This window comes from Mastomys coucha, unplaced genomic scaffold (genome assembly GCF_008632895.1).
Source record: "Mastomys coucha isolate ucsf_1 unplaced genomic scaffold, UCSF_Mcou_1 pScaffold13, whole genome shotgun sequence".
NCBI lineage: Eukaryota > Metazoa > Chordata > Mammalia > Rodentia > Muridae > Mastomys > Mastomys coucha.
The window spans coordinates 17,135,458-17,140,739 of NW_022196895.1; the positions used below are offsets into that span (position 1 = coordinate 17,135,458).

The following is a 5,282-nucleotide window of genomic DNA, read 5'->3' on the forward strand; positions in this document are numbered from 1 at the left end:
CAGTTGATATTGATGCAGGTTTTCCACTGACCAGACCAGACTGGGACTTCAACACGCCTGAAGGTAGAGAGCACTTGAAAGTTTTCCACCAGACTCTGTTGGCAGGTCTCAAGGGGCTAAGATAAGAGAAGTGATCCAAATGAGTCTCCCTCAGCTTTCTTGAAGAGGCTCATGGAGGCTTTCTGCCAGCTCACTCCTTATGATCCCAGCAGTGAGGAACATAAGGTTACTGTCATAGTTGCTTTTATTGATCAATCGAGCCAAGATATCAGGAAGAAGTTGCAGAAACTAGATGGGTTGTAAGGTAAGTCTTTAAGAGAGCTAGTGCAGGTGGTTGAGAAAGTATTTTATAACCGGGAGACAGAAGAAGAGAAAGAAGATAGGAGACAGAAGAAACAGGAAGCTAGAGAATTAAAAAGAGAAAAGAATCTTCACAAAATCTTGGCCACAGTAGTTAGAGAGACTAGAGAACCTAGTAAGAGAGTACCTGGCAACCAAAGAGAACCCCGGGCCAAGGATCAATGTGCTTACTGTAAAGAAAAGGGGCATTGGTTGAGAGATTGCCAAAGAGAAGAAAAAGGAGCCCTATGATTCAGACAGGATGCTGCCAGGGCCTAATGTGCTGGCCATTCAAGAGAACAGTGACAGTGAATAGAGGGGACGGGGTTTGGATCCCCTCCCTGAACCCAGGGTAACCCTTACTGTGGAGGGAAACCCACTCAGTTTCTGGTGGACATGGGGGCAGAATATTAGGTCCTCTTACAATTGGATGGGCTGATTTCCAAAAGAAGTCCTAGGCACAAGGGGCCACTGGAAACAAACAATACTCATGGGCTACCTGAAGAACAGTGGACCTAGGCGTGGGCTGGGTATCCCACTCGTTCATTGTCATCCCAGAATGCCCTTGCCTCTTGTTAGGGAGAGACCTTCTCACTAAGATGGGAGCACAGATCCATTTCCTCCCAGAAGGACCCCAGGTCAGGGGCCAACAGGGAGAACCCATCCAGGTGCTAATTATGAGACTAGAAGATGAGTATCAGCTCTTTGAGAATAAGGATTGCAGGCCTGAAGATGTAGATTGGTGGTTACAGAACTTCCCATAGGCTTTGGCTGAGACAGCAGGAATGGGGAAAGCTAAGAATCAGCCTCCGGTCCACATGGAACTGAAGGCACAGGCCAGCCCAGCAACCATTCACCAATATCCTATGTCCAAAGAAGCCCAAGAAGGGATCCGGCCTCACATCCTACGCTTCCTCCAACTGGGGATGCTGCAGAGGTGCCAGTCCTCATGGAATACTCCCCTCCTCCCAGTACAAAAGCCAGGATCCAATAACTATTGACCAGTCCAGGACCTCAGGTAAGTAAACAAACAGGTGTCCAACCTCCACCCTACAGTTCCTAACTCATATAACCTTTTGAGTTCCTTGCCTCCCTCTAGGATCTGGTATACTGTACTGGACCTCAAAGATGCCTTCTTCTGCCTGTCATTGGTCCCCTGAGAGCCAAGAGTATTTTGCCTTTGGATGGAAAGACCCTGAGTCGGGTGTAACAATCCAGCTCACATGGACCCGCTTGCCTCAGGGTTTCAAGAACTCCCCCACTACTATTTTCGATGATGCCCTACATCAAGACTTAGCTGCTTTCCTAACATCCAATCCCCAGATAACTCTTCTGCAATACGTAGATGACATTCTTTTAGCCGTGTCCAGCAAGGAACTCGTGTAACTGGGAGAGCTAGGCTGTCGCGCCTTAGCCAAGGAAGCCCAGATATGCTGTCAAAAGGTCAGTTACCTGGGGTATTTGCTCAGGGAAGTGAAGAGCTGGCTATCAGATGCCAGAAAAGAAACTATGTTTCACATCCCACTGCCCACAAATCAGAAACAGGTTAGAGGGTTCCTGGGCACAGCAGGCTTCTATCACCTGTGGATACCAGGGTTCACCGAGATGGCGACCCCTCTCTATCCTCTCATCAAGAATAAGCAGCTGTTTGTGTGAGGGGAAAAAGAGCAGGAGGCTTTTGAAACCATCAAAACGGCCCTCATGTCAGCCCCTGCCCTGGGCCTCCCTGATGTAACTAAACCACTTCATCTGTATGTGGCAGAGAACAAAGGTATAGCAAAAGGGGTCCTGACCCAAAAAATGGAACCATGAAAGAGACCGGTGGTGTACCTCTCAAAAAACTTAGACCCTGTGGCCTCTGGGTGGCCTGCCTGTCTGAGGATCGTGGCCGCAATTGCAGTGTTGGTTAAAGACGCTGATAAATTGACTCTGGGAAAAGATCTGGTAATATCCGCTCCACACACTCTAGAGAGTGTGGTCCGCCAGCTCCCCTTCCCCCTCCCCAATCGATGGCTCACTAATGCCCGAATGACTCATTATCAGACTTTGCTACTCAATTCTGACAGGATCACATTTGCGCCCCCCCCCCCAAGGCCTAAATCCAGCCACTCTTCTCCCAGACCCCAATCTTGAACCTCCCATCCATCTGAAGCACACAGCTGGCACAAAGACCTGTCTGACTGGCCCTTGGCAGATGCAGAGAAGACTTGGTTCACGGATGGGAGCAGTTCCCTAGAAAAGGGGCAGAGGAGAGCAGGTGCGGCTGTGGTGGATGGACAACAGGTTGTATGGGCACAAACTCTGTCAGAAGGAACCTCTGCTCAGAAAGCCAAACTCATTGCCCTCACAAAAGCTCTTGAGCTAGGAGAAGGCAAAAAGATCAACATATACACAGATAGCAGATATGCCTTCGATACGGCCCATGTTCATGGTGCCATCTACCAGCAGCGGGGATTACTGACCTCGGGAGGAAAAGAAATCAAGAACAAACCTGAGATTCTGGTGCTGCTAGAAGCCTTATACAAGCCAGCAAAAGTGAGTATTATTCACTGTCTGGGCCACCAAAAGGGTGATTCCTTTATAGCTCGAGGGAATAATTTGGCAGATCAAGAAGCTAAGGCGGCAGCCTCTAGAGCATCCAAAGTGATGGTGGCCAGAGAGTCTGAATCGTCTGAACTTAAGTTCCAGTACACCACTGAAGACCTGGCAGTCATCTCAAAGGACTCTGAAAATCATTTTGATCAGAGATAGGGGTTCTGGGTGACCCCATCTGGTAAAAGAATACTACAAGGAGAACAGGCAAAGACGATGATAAAACAAATGCACCAATGGACCCATCTAGGGGTAAGCAAGTTAACACAAACTACCTTGAGGTCTAAGGATCATATTCCAGGACTAAAACACCTGGTTGAGCAGGTGGTTCACAACTGTATACGCTGTCAGAAGGTGAATGCTTACAGAAACAAGACTGGCCCTGGTAAACCGTACCGAGGGGACTGGCCAGGAGTCTACTGGGAAGTAGACTTCACAGAGATAAAACCAGGCAAGTATGGCTACAAATATCTTCTAGTTTTCATAGATACCGTCTCAGGATGGGTAGAAGCTTTCCCTACCAAACAAGAAACCGCAACGGTAGTAGTCAAGAAGATACTAGAAGAAATTTTCCCCCCAATTTGGAGTGCCCAAGGTAATCGGATCTGATAATGCCCTGGCCTTCGTTGCCAGGGTAAGTCAGGGAGTGGCCAAATATTTAGAGGTCGATTGGAAACTTCATTGCATTTATAGACCTCAGAGCTCAGGACAGGTAGAGAGGGCTAACAGAACTCTAAAAGAGACCTTGACAAAATTAACCATAGAGACTGGTGCAAACTGGAGGGTGCTCCTTCCTCTGGCCCTGTTCAGGGTTAGAAATACCCATTTCCACTTCAGTTTGACCCTCTTCGAGATCCTGTATGGGACCCCTAACTCTACTAGGGGACATTATTGAGCCAACCTGTCATAGTAATAATGATTTGTATGCCAGATTGAAAGGACTGCAGGTGGTACAGAAAGAAGTTTGGTTACAGCTGGCAGCCGCCTATGAGCCAGGGACCCCTGAGACATTGCACCAGTTCCAGGTCAGAGACACAGTCTACGTATGAGGACACCGAGCCCAGATGCTTGAGCTTCACTGGAAAGGACCATACCTTGTCCTGCTAACCACCCCAACTGCAGTGAAAGTAGATGGGATTACACCATGGATCCACACGTAACACGTTAAACCCACTCCACCGGACCTGGAACTACACCCTTGTTGGACACAGACTACTGACAACCCACTGAAGCTCAAGATAGTCAAAAATGGGACTTCCACTGGTCATGGTACTGTATCTTAGTTCCCTTCCCTTGCGCCCATCCAGTGCCAGCCCTCACCAGCCACGTAACCTGACTTGGATGGTAATTACTGGGCATGGAGACATAATATGGAGCAGGTATAAAGTCACTATGCCAGGCCTTTGGTGGTCTGACATGTTCCCCGATGTCTGCAAACTGGCTTTTGGGTCGCCAGCTAACAGGGATATGGAAGGATATTACGACCCCAACATGCCTGCTCCCAAAGTGCCCTCTCCCCCTGGCTGGCATGGGCTAGACCCATTCAGGGGGAGGGGTGCGGACATGTGAGTCAGAGGAGTCAACTCCGTACCCTGACTTTTTATATTTGTCCTGGATTCCACCAAAGGTGTTCCCTAAATCCAACATGTGGAGGTTGAGATAGTTTTTTCTGTAAAAATTGGGGCTGTGAGACATTGGGTGATACATACTAGAAACCATCTTCCAGTTGGGACTAAATAAAGGTGGCTGCCAACTATAGCCATCATGAGGCAGGAAAGGCAGGGTGGCTATACCGTTCAGAGAGAGAAACTTGGTGTCACCCACTCCATGTAACTTTTACAAAGCCAGGAAAGCAGGCTACTGGGTGAACAACCAGTTATATGTGGGGACTTAGAATTTATAAGGAAAAATATGATGATGGGCTGATATTTACCATTAAGCCTAAGATAAAAACCCCTTATACTCTGCTAGGCCCAAATTCAGCCTTGAGCCCTCCCCGTCCACCTCCAGATTCTCCATGGTCTCTTCCCCAGATTATACCCAAAATGGGAACAGCCACTCCAACTACTGAGTTAGGGACCAACATACTCTCTCTAGAGGCCCTACCCCCATAGCCTCCATAATCTGATCTAAGTGTCAACCCTCTCTTTAATATGCTAACTAGTGCCTTCAGAGTACTCAATGCTACAAACTCTGAGATGACTAGAAAGTGTTGGCTATGTTATGATGTGGCACCCCCTTACTATGAAGGTATTGCATGTGTTGGTACTTCTACCATTTCTTTAGAAGCCTCCCATTGCAGGTGGAACCATCAATAAGTCTGCCTAACCCTGTCAGCTGTTACTGGAAAA

The 5,282-nt window shown here is 48.1% G+C and overlaps 1 pseudogene; it reads left to right on the plus strand.

Moving 5' to 3' along the window:
* The first annotated feature begins 292 nt into the window (after positions 1 to 292).
* On the plus strand, positions 293 to 4,214 carry LOC116087802 (annotated as a pseudogene).
* Positions 4,215 to 5,282: the final 1,068 nt, after the last annotated feature.